This window comes from Vombatus ursinus, unplaced genomic scaffold, assembly GCF_900497805.2.
Source record: "Vombatus ursinus unplaced genomic scaffold, bare-nosed wombat genome assembly UNPS02014793.1, whole genome shotgun sequence".
Lineage (NCBI taxonomy): Eukaryota > Metazoa > Chordata > Mammalia > Diprotodontia > Vombatidae > Vombatus > Vombatus ursinus.
Genome location: NW_020954571.1, coordinates 22,690,213 through 22,702,590, shown reverse-complemented (window position 1 = coordinate 22,702,590; position 12,378 = coordinate 22,690,213).

Sequence of the window (12,378 nt, the reverse complement as noted above, 5' to 3'; positions counted from 1 at the left end):
TCGGCCTGATTTACAGATTCCACCCACTTAATTGCTTCTTTCAGAAGCTCTGCACACTCGATATACCAGAGGGAAAAGTAAAAAAAAAAAAAAAAAGCAGATTCTGTATGTGACATACTAAAGCGAATGATAAAATATAAGGACTAGTCTCCTAGGAGGTATAGTCTCCCACTGCTGCTGCTTGGCCTGCTTCTATGTATGGGGATAGTGGGGTAGAAAGGGCCACATCTCTTTCACTCTTCATCCATCCAATGCCTCAGTCCTAGGAGGAAGGGAGCAACACTTTTCCCTTTTTCATCCAATTAAAAGCCAGAGATGAATCTGAGCTCTGTCTTTTGACTTCTGGCTTTTCCCTCATTTTCCTGAGAATGAATTCCCCTCCACGCTGCCTCTGTCTATAGTTGGACTTGTGTCAAGGAGGGTGGAATAGGGTGGGAGCAGCGAGAGGAAGACTTCCTCTCCTCTCTCTCTATATCCTGAATACTTTGGATAAGGGGGAAAGGCTCCTCTTAAATGATCATGAACCAGAGATGGCCTGGAACTCTGTTTCTGACCTTTTTCCTTCTTGCTGAGACTAGGAGATAGGAACTGGACCAGTGATCTCATTGATCTAAGAAACTCCTTCTAACAATACAGGTCAGCAGCTATTCTGCAACTTAGAGAGTTGCTTATAACATTGAAAGGTTAAGTGACTTACCCAACATCACAAAGTATATGTCAGAGGCAGGATTTGAACCCAGGTCTTCATGACTCGATGATATCTCTATCTATTACATCTCACTGCGTCTCTTTTCCCAGATGATGGTAATGATGATGATGAAGAGGAGGAAGAGGAGGAGGAGAAAGGGTAGTAGTACTAGTAGCAGTAGAACCAGTACTACTAGTAGTAAGTAGTAATAGTACTACTAGTACTAGTATTTATAGGTAGGAAATAGTAGTAATAGTGGCAGTAGTAGTGGTGATAGTGACTCAGAGATTTGTATCATGCTTTGGATTTTGCAAAACACTTTGCAGACATAGTCTCATTTCATCCACTCAGCAACCCTATGAGATAGACACGATACGGATCATTATTTCTATCTTATTGAGAATTGAAGTGTCTTGCTTCTAGGTCATACAATATATTAAAGGCAGAATTTGAACCAGAGTCTTCTTCAATAAATAAATTGGACAATCAATCAGTTTGTTGACTATATGCCTATGTGACTATTCTAGGCCCTAGAAATACAAAGACAGAAGGGGAATAGTCTCAGCTCAAAAAGAGTTTATATCCTATTGGAGATCAACAACTTGTATGTGAAATATTCCAAAGACATACAAGGCCTAGGACCAGGGGTAGGAAACCTGTGGCCTGAAGGCCACATGTGGCCCTCTAGGTCCTCAAGTGTGGCCCTTTGACTGAATCCAAACTTCACAGAACAAATCCCCCCCTTAATGAAAGGATTTGCTCTGTAAAACTTGGACTCAGTCAAAAGGCTGCACCCAAGGACCTAGAAGTCCATGTGTCAAAGCCTCAGGTTCCCTATTCCGGCCTTGGACTCCTAGTTCCCTTGAATTCTTTTAAGACTCAGCCTAAATCCTATCTTCTGCAAAAGGCCTTTTCCAGGGTCCCCTACTGTTACTCCCTTCCACTTGACATTATTTCCCATGTGTGCTGTATAAATCATTTATATACTTAGTTATTTGCATGTAGTCTTCCTAACTGTGCTTAGCACAGTGCCTGACACTTAGTAAATTAATAAATTAGTAAATTTATAGTAAATTAATAATAATTAGTAAATTAATAAATGCTTATTCCTTCCCATTTGGACGTGAGCTCCTTCAGGGTAGTGACCGAATTTTTATCTCTGTATCTCCAGCACTTAGCACAATTCCAGGCACATAGTCAATGCTTGTTGATGATCTGAGAGGGAAGGCACCAGCAGCCGAACAGCACAGGAAAATCCAGCTTTCTATCCATTATGCCGCAATGTCTCTCTGCCCCTACCCCCTCTAGGCGAAGCAGGTGAGTTGTTTCTGTATATGCCTCTATTTTTGTAGTATTTTCCCATCCCATCTAGATCATAGCTCATAGATCAGATCACTATATTCATAGCAAGAAGGGAATTTAAAGAAGATCTAGTCCAACTCTCTTGTTTTTATGAATGAGGAAACTGAGGCCTAGAGACTAAGGCCCAGGTCAGTTTACTGCCTTCCCCAAGATAACACAACTCTCTGTGGTGGAACTGGGATTTGAACCCATGTCCTATAAATCCTAGTATGGCACTTTTTCTGCAGTTCCTCTGCATCAACAGTAATAGGACCACAGTATAGCTAACACAACTTTAACATGCTAAAGAGATGCATGGAATATTAGAGCAACATAGGTAGTAAGTAGAAATCACATATTCCACATTTTTCATTTAATAGATGAGGAAATCAAGTGTCTGAGTCCTTTGGAGAAAGGGAACAAACTCCTAACCTTTCCTCTAATCACGAGCTAGGAATAGAGGCTATATACCTCTGCCTCTGGATTCTGGCCTCTATCCATCTGCCCTCCAGGCAAGGCCCATGCACCGGAACTGTATTATTGAGCTTAATAGCACAATCATGAAAGAGGCATGTCACAGTGAATCCTGGGAGGTGATAATATCTCACTAAAGAGCCAAGACTGTTGGAACTCTTGGAGATTTGAAAAAGATGCTGTTGAAAAAGGATTATTTTTTGGTTTACTTTGAATAGCTATAAATAACTATTGCCTGTATCATTTGTTTGGGTGCCTGGTGTTACTGAAAGTAGAAAAAGAAAAAAAAAAGAAATGCGTCTTCTTTCCTTGGTATACAAAGAAGATATTCTGAGTCACTGCTAATAGGACATGAGTCCATCGAACAGAGAACTGGCTGATTTGATTGGGTATCCAATCAGTGTTCAGGACTTTGGAGGTGCTGTGGGGAATATTTCATGGCCTATGCCCCCAAGGAGATTATTTTCAAGTTGGGGAGATAAGATTACCACATGCAAAAAAAAAAACCCGAACAATATAAAAATAGAATATAATTAAGGGTTACATTGTGTGGTGCAGATTATTAATGTTGTAGGAGTCAATCTTACAGCTAGGTGGCATGGTAGATAAAGTGCCAGCCCTGGAGTCAAGAAGACTCATCTTTCTGAGTTCAAATCTGGCCTCAGACACTTACTGTGTGACCCTGGGCAAGTCCCTTAACCCTGTTTGCCTCAGTTTCCTCATCTGTAAAAGGAGCTGGAGAAGGAGATGGCAAACCACTCCAGTATCTTTGCCAAGAAAACCCCAAATGGGGTCACAAAGAGTCAGACAAACCTGAAAACAACTGAACAACAATACTAGATAATGTAAAATTCAGATAATCTAAGAGTTAATTCAAAATGTTCTAGGTGGTCTTCCTCATTTTTTTTAACTCTTTTCTTTATTTTTCCTCTTATCTTTATCTTTTATTGTCTTTTTCTTTATCTTTCTTTGTCTTCTTTTTCTTTATCTCTTATCAATATCTATGTCCTATAAATGAATTAAAATGCAACAATTCAACCATAGATAACATAATCTAGGCAAAAGCCCTGAGATGGTGTGGGGGGAGTGTCTTCCAGGCCTATGGGATAAGTACTAAGAAGTGCTAAACAAAGATTATAGGATCTTGGAGTTGGAAGTCACCTTAAAAGGCATTAAGTCCAACAGTCCCATTTTACCAATGGGGAAACTGAGCCCTTCAAAAGCTGAATAGTTCCCTGAGGGCAGATAGTAAGTAGTAGAGCTGGGATTTGAACTCAAAACTTTGGATTCCAAATCTAGTGCTCTTATCATTCTTTAAGATCCAGTTCAGCTCAAACAAGTAGAATGGCATGAGAGATAGCAGCACTAAACTTGGGAGTCTGGAAGAAATGTATTCAAAGCCTGTGTTGGACATTTAACTAGCTATGTGACCCTGGTGAAGTCACTGGACCTCTCTGTGCCTCAATTTTCTCATCTGTAAAATTAGGCAGTTGGACTCAATGTACTTTAAGGTACTTTTTAGCTCTAAATCTTTGGTCCTATGATGTGCCAATTGTGTTAAAGGCATTATGCTGCTTTTTATGTACCTAAAGGGAAGTAGCATGAGAAGACTCTAGAAAGGTAGGGTTAAACCAGGCTAAAGGAAGTGTTGAATGACAGAGGAGTTTGGACTTTATCTATAATCTGATTTGTCTATGACAACTTGAACCTTTCCAAATTTTGTACATCAGTTGCAGTTTCTAAATTTCCCCTGTACTGAGATTTTTAGCAAAATGATGTCTGTTCAAACACATTTTACTACATGCTAAATATCTTTCTTCTCCTCCTTCTCCTCCTTCTTCTCCTTCTCCTTCTCTTCTTCTTCTTCTTCTTCTTCTTCTTCTTTTTCTTCTTATAGAAGACAAGGAGGGAGCAAAGTTATTCCGTCTGTATAACTCTAACCAGAATGTTTGTATTCTTGCCATGTTTTATAACCCTTTCACCAAATGAGGACAGCTAACAAGCCTGATTGATAGACTGGGTCAGGGGCCTTCCCCCCACACTATACTTGCCCATCTTTTTACTTATCATTTGAAGTAGATTGCTCTGATAGAGTGTTTGTATTTCATAGGTAATATTATTCACCTAAAAATGAAATCTAAGTTTTGATTTTTGCTCTATTGGTTGACAGAGAAGTGCCTAGGGATATTGCCCATCTTCAAATATGTAGTAAACAGACCATAGAAAGAGTTAAAAAAGAGAGGTCATGGCATAATGTCATTGGACCTAGGCCATACTGGTCTTGCCTAGTTCTGAGAATTAATTTAACCCTCAGACCTCTGGCATGACCTTGACGTGGCATTTGGGATCCCTTTTCAGATCATAGTTTAGTTTACACTCTTCATTCTTCTCCACATATTACTTCAATTAGGGTCTACTATTTGTCCTTAATCACCAAAATGAGTAGTCTTGCTCTCGTAGATGAGATGGGAACCCAGCATTAAGGATTTGTGTTATACATTGCTGAGACATTTAAACCAAAGGAAGATGGGGATCCCATTGCGGAATTTGAAGGAACATTTGTATCTTTGGCATTAATTGGTTGATTGCAAAGTATGAAAATAAAAAAGAATACTCAGCATTCTAATAACTTTCTTTAGAAATTATTATTATCTCTAAGGAGCAGCTAGGTGGTGCAGTAAATAGAGTGCCTGGCCCAGAGTCAAGAAGACTCATCTTCTTGAGTTTAAATCTGGCCTGAGACATATAGCTAGCTGTGTGACTGTGGGCAAACCACTTAACCCAGTTTTCCTCAGTTTCCTCATCTGCAAGATGAACTGGAAAAGGAAATAGGAAACCACTCCAGTATCTTTGTCAAGTAAACCCCAAATGGAGTCACAAAGAGTTGGACACAACTGAAAAACAACTGAACAACATTATCTCTTAGGACCATGACCATTTAAGCCTGGCAGGAAAGCAAAGCAAGAGAAGTAAACAGAGCAGTAACCAGCCTTATGAGAAAAGAAGAAAGCATTATTTTTACTGTAATGGGTATTTGGGATTGGAATAACATGTAGATACTCATCTCCCAGCCTTCTGCTGATAGATAAAACATCCAAAATAAACGAATCTTTCTCACTGCATTCATCTTCAAAATTGTTTATTTGTTGTTTGTTATGGTCACCTCAATCCAAAGACTGGGAAGAAGAATTTTCCTTTAGGTAGGAAATGTGTGTGTGTGTGTGTGTGTGTGTGTGTGTGTGTGTGTGTGTGTGGTAACAATGGAAAAATCTGTATTTTCCGAAAATACAGGGAAGAGAGGAAAACTTAGGGGCACGAGCTTCCTGCACCAATAGTCATAAACATCTATCACTTATCATTTCCATGTTGTATAAAACAGCAGTCTCCTCTTAGTCAAGAGCCACTCTATGTCAGGTTCATCAATACAAATGGTGCCCAAGTGATTGTGTGGGAGAATACAAGAACAGACTGTAATAAAATTAAAAATAACTTTTGAAGGAAATAGTATTTGGAAGGATTAATTACAGGAGTTCAAACAGGGGGCCATATGCTTCCCTCCTCTTTAGAGTGGAACATACAGTGTGTCTGTAATAAAATCAGGCCAGAAAAATCCTGCTTGTCGAGGAAAAGTATAAGACACGAGCAGTAGATAAATAACCAAGATATCATTCTTTATGATTTTATAGGGAATGGCACCCTAAACCAGCACAAGTTTCCCTGATGATGTACCTTTGTAATGATGTTTTAATTAACTTTGGTTAGCTGCAATATAAAACAAAGAATTCCTTTCTGTCTGTCTCTGTCTTTATTTCTGTCTCTGTCTCTGTATTTCTTTCTCTCTCTGTCTCTGTCTCTCCCTCTGTCTCTGTGTCTCTATCTCTCTATCTCTGTATCTGTCTCTGTTTTTCTTTTTTCTATCTCTTTCTGTCTCTCTGTTTCTGTCTGTCTCTGTCTTTCCATCTCTGTCTCACTCTCTATCTCTTTCTGTCTGTCTGTCTCCGTCTCTCTGTTTCTCTGTCTGTCTCTCTCCCTCTCTCTGTCTGTCTTTGTCTCTGTCTTTCTCTGTATCTGCCTCTCTCTGTCTCTCTCTCTGTCTCTGTCTCTCTCTCTCTCTCAGCAATCCAAAGAATTAGCTTCTCTGGATAACCATCCTTTTAACTTTATTGTTTAGAATCAAGAAGTCCCTTGTGCTTTACAGGTTGTCTGAAGGTTACATGGCAAAGGTACAAGAACTTGCCCAGAAGTAATGGTTCTTTATTATTTAAAAGAATCACATTTGTTCTCCAAGACTGCTCTAGGCTATCTACAACATAAAATTTTATTTTATCTTTAAGATAATAAATTTTCATATAAACTCCAGAACATATCAACTGTTTTATACAAGTTTTAGAGGAACTGGGGGTAGGAGGGGAAGTACCTTTTCTCATATAGATGGTGACCTTATTTAAGTCCTCTGGCAGCAGACAAGCCATTGCTAGTCCTCCATTTTATGTGTCCTTTGTCCTCCTGAGAAAACAACTTAAGTTTGGGGGTTCTCAGTCTGAGGTAACTTGAACAGATATACTCTTTAAAAATATTTTATTCATATCTTTTGCTTTTTTATTTCACCAAAATTTCCCTCAGCATCCCTTCCTCTGCCCCTTCCAGAAAACCTCCCTATATGGCCAATGATATTTTTAAAGACAAAAAAAAAAAAGAAGAGAAAAAAAATCAGTAAAACTTATCAACTCATTGACAGAGTCTGAAAACTATGTATGACATACTACACTCATGTGCCTCCCAACTCTGAAAAGGAGAAGGATGGTGTTGTCTTCTCAAATCTCTTCTTTGGGGCCATGCTTATTCTTTGTAATTTGGTAACATTCACATTTGATTGCTTTGTGATTGGTTTTTCAATTTATATTGTTGTAGTCATTGTGAATGCTGTTTTCTCTGCTCTCTGTATTTCACATAAAATTATGTAAATCTTTTTATGCTTTTCTAAATTCATCATATTCATCATTTACTACAGCACAGTAATGCTCCTTTATACCCATTTATCACAATTTATTTAGGTATTCCCCAAATCAATGGGCATCTACTTAAAAAATGTTGTCATAAACATTTTGGTGAAGATGGGGACTTTGTCCCTTAACAATGACCTCCCTCAGGTATAAGGTTTGTAATGGGATCTCCAGGTCAAAGAGCATTTTTTAAAATTCATTTTATTTCCATAATTCCTGATTGCTTTCCAAATTATTGCTATGATTCACAGCTCTGCCAACAATGAACTACTAGTGTGCCTATCTTTCCACGGCCCCTCCAACATTGACTATTCACATTTTTTTGTCATCTCTGCCAATTTTTAGGGTTTGAGATAAAACCTCAGGGTTGTTTTGATTTGCATTTCTCATTGTTAGTGATTTGGATCATTATTCTATATGTTTATTTATAGTTTGAAATTCTCTTAAGAACTATTTATTCTTATCCTTTAAACCCTTATCAATTGAGGAATGAGTATAGATATACATGCATATGTGTCTTAAAAGTTTATTATTCTGTTTAGTAAGAGCTTGGCATTATATACAAATATTTATGAACTAATATACGTGTTGTGTGCTAAATGTAATGCTGTGTATATGTATTTCTATTTATATACACATGTATATGTATACACTCAATATGTGTGTTAGTTGTCTATATATTGGAAACCAAACCTTTATTGAACAGAAACACATTTTTGAGAAGATGCCATTATAGAAGGTGATATTATTTTCTTTTGATGTCTGATTTCTAAAGAAGAAACTCTGCAATGTATTTGTTTTTCTGAAAGTGTTCAGAGTAAGAGATCTTATGTGTCAGTTTCCGATAAATTTTAATTATTATTATTACTCTAGAGGCAGCTATGTGATTCCATGGAAAGAGTGCTAAGCATGGAGTCAGGAAGACCTAAGCTCAAATTTTACTTCAGATACTTATTAGTTATATGACTCTGGGCAAATCATTTAACCTCTGTTTGCCTCAGTTTCCTCAACTGTAAAATGAGGGTAATAATAGCACCAACATTTCAGGGTTATTGTGAGAATCAAATGAGATAATATTTATAAATCACTTTGTACGGTGACTGGCACATAGTAGACACTTAATAAATCATCCCTTCCTCCCTCCTTCCTTCCTTTCTTCCTTCCGTCCTTCTGTCCTTCCTTCCTTCCCTCCTTCTCTTCCCTTCTACTTCCTCCCTTCCCCCTTTTGTTTTCCTTCCTTCAAAAAATGAAAAAAAAAACGCAAGATAATAGTTCCCAATATAATCTCAGTCAGAAAGATATATGAATCTGTCAGGAAGCCCTGAGTTCTCTTCTATCACTTCTAAGGTTTTTCTTCTAACCATTCCCTCCTTTTTACTTCTACCCCCACCCCCCACCCCTTCCTTTGACTATTTCTGTCTCTGGGTCTGTCACTATCTTAGTTTCTGGTATTATACTTACAATCAGAAAGACTTGGGTTCAAAATCTATCTCATTCATTCATTCATTACTTGTTTGACCCTAAGCAAGTAACTGAATCTCTCCATTCCTGTTTCATCATCTGTAAAAGGATTGGATTTGATGACCTCTGAGGTTATTTCTAGCTCTAAATCCAAGTCCTATGATCCTTTCCCACCTTTTTTCTGTCTTTCTATCTCTGTCTCTCTCTGTAGTTTTCTATGTCCCTTTGTCTCTGTCTCTCTGTCTTTGTCCATCTCTTTGTCTCTGTCTTTCTCTTCCCCCACCCACCCATTCCTACCCCGTCTTTCTGGTTAGACTTAAGTTTAAGCCCTAGTAAAACCCAAATTTATGAGGATCCGTCTTGTCACCAGCCTTTCATTACTGTCAGGTTCTCTTCAGTTTCATCTAACTCAGTTTGGGGAATTTTTAAATGTTTTATCGTGTTTGGCAGTGTTGCTTTATGTAGTCAGCACTGAACTCAATAATGAATATTTTCAAATAAGCAAAGGAGTACAATTGCAGTTCAAGGATATGGATGGCCTTGAATAATGATTTGGCCAACTGCCCGGCCCCCAAACCTCTCGTTGTCAGGGAAAGTGGGTGGGTGGGATGGGGGCACAAAGGCTAGAGGGTCTCTTCCTAATATATATCAGATCCCTTGGCCTCTTGACCAAAAGATCAGTATTTCATCCTGCAAATAAGCATTCCTGTTGAAAACCATAAATTAGTGACATTCATTCATTCTCTCAATAAACATTTTCAGAGGACCTATTCCATGTAGAGTTCTGGGCTCTGAACTGGTGACAGTGGCTCCATTTGGGTAAGAGAAAGATGAGAGAACTCTCCCGAAGACTAAATATGTTGTGGAAATGTGATTTTTAAAAAAAAAGTCACATTAGAAATTTTACAACTAATAGGCCAACAGAAGACATGCTGTTAGAAGTCATCCCCAAAGTGCCTTCACCTGTAGTGTGTTCTGCTAAGAATTTTTTTTTAAGGAAAATTAAATGGCTCTTCCTTTTTATGTGCCTGTTTCAAAGTCCACTGAGTCACATGTTGAGGTACTGAAAGTTTCATGCAATGTAAATCCATCCAGACTCAACTGAAAACCCCGTGAGCTGTAAAGCTGGTTTCTATATTGTTTGGACATAATGCAGCACTCCTTTGAAATCATAAGGGAATAAGGCACTTAAAATAGGGTGTCACATTTCAAGGTAATAAATAGCAGATTGATTCTACCTCCCAATTGATCCTGCAGTTTACTTATACACAAGATGGAAAATAAAGTACTGAAGCCACTGTGATTTACTTTGGAGAAATGAGACACTTGGTATTAGCTTAAGTGAATGCAAAAGTGCAGCCTGACAATTTATGGTAGTCTGAGCCCAAACCGTGTTCAGATCAGGTTGCAGTGTTTCCACACACATTGGGAGGCTTTTAGGAGCTCATCATGTGAACACTTTTTTGGCCTCTTAATACTAAACATATACTTTTGGGACCATCCTTGAACCAGGCTCATTACCAAATATCAGATAAAGATGCTCTATTCTCCTTTGTTTTACATAGAATACAATATTCTTGATAGGAGAAAGATTTATATGACTATTACTGCTTGATTTTGCAATCCCCTTGCTCCTCACTCCCCAAGGCAGTATATCATGCCTTTAATTGTTTTATATTAAAGTGAATGAAAGTTAATTTTGTTTTGAGAACTTTTTGGCAATACTGTACTACTCCTTGAGGTAAGAGGAGGTGGAGAGGGAGAGTAGGAAGAAGTTGCTGAAATGGATAAAAAAAAATTCCAGCTGCAGATTTCCAAAAGTTTTACATAGTTGTCCTTTAACAAAAAGTGTCCTCTTATTGGACAAATGGTCCTAAAACAAGATAATTATATTACACTGATGTCAATGCTAAGTTCTTTAAGCAAACGTTGTGCAAAGTGGATGGGATGCTGAAAAAAAAAAAAAACACGAACCAAAACAAAGCAAAAAAGAAAAAAAAATCCCTATAATGGAGCAAATACAGCTTTGCCCAGGGCACCAAGATTTAGAGGTTGATGACAACAGCTATACTCTTTTCATGGCAGTGAGTTTATCCTCAGCCTGACCAATGCTTTCCCCTTTCCCTGGTGGCAGATTCCTTGGTGGCACCCTCTTGAGTCTTTGTTTTTTCTCTACAGAGTGCTGGTCTGGGATTTCTTCCCACTACCAGGTCAAATATCCCTGGCCCTACCTCATCCCAAGGAAATTTGTCTTTACAAGTTGATTTGAGAAGCTACTTTGTACTGCTTGTCTTAGATGAATTCGGTGAAACTTTGCCCTCAGCGCCAGAGTCACTATTAAATGTTCCTGTTACTACACATGGAGACAAGGAGGTCTGGGTTCAAATTCCACATCTGATTCCAGCTGTGTGTCCATAGGAAGTCACTTGCTTCCTCTGAGCCTCAATTTCCTCATCTGTGAAATGCAAATAGTACCAATAGTATCTACCTCATATGGTTTTGTTGTGAGGCTCAAATGAGATAATTTTCGTGAAACACTTTGTAAACATTAAAGAGATATTTAAATGCTGACTATTATTTTTCAGTGCCCCTACTTTCCGTAGGTGACGGTGTTTTCTTTTCTTTTTCTTTTCTTTTCTTTTTTTTTGAGTGTGTGTGTTTGTTTTGGTTTGTTTTGTTTTTACTGTTGTTATTTTGTTTTATTTCCATTGTGATAAACTACCTACCTTCAAACTGGAGGCCAGTAAGAAAGGCTTTCAATCACTGGCTTGAAATTTTTATTCCTACACAGAACATCCACTCCATTAGCTACTCTCATGGAGGGTTTACTGTAATCCATTCTTAGTTATTCCAATTTCCTACACATGTCTTTACCCCAACTCTAACAACTGGTTATATTTCTGAGCCCTCCCTTGGAATTTGTTTCTCAACTGGTCTATTCCTTGGAAGTTTCTGGGCTATTATTAAGCTTTTAATATTGACTACACGCCTTAAAGTGTTGCAGAGCAGGTATAGCAGGTGAATTTTTCTCCTAGGAGTTAGATGAAACAGACTCAGGGATAGCTTCATTTCCCAGCCCTGAAAACCTAAGCTTGAACACAATGTCCAGCAGATCAACCTGTCAGAGTTTAATTTCTCTCTGAGGTACATAAAAAAGGGAACAACTTTCATCTGAGTTTGGGTAGATATGAACCAAGGAAAGTCGTGTGCCAAGACCTGAAGCTTCAGACAGAAAAAGGAGTAAGAGGGATGTGCCGAGCAGCACCTCCAGGGGGATTCACCTCTTGTTGGAGTACCGTTGTGTTCTCACACCATATTACTCACTGTCCAAAATTAATGAATAAATGAATGAATGAAAAATAATTAGATAGATAGATAGATAGATAGATAGATAGATAGATAGATAGATAG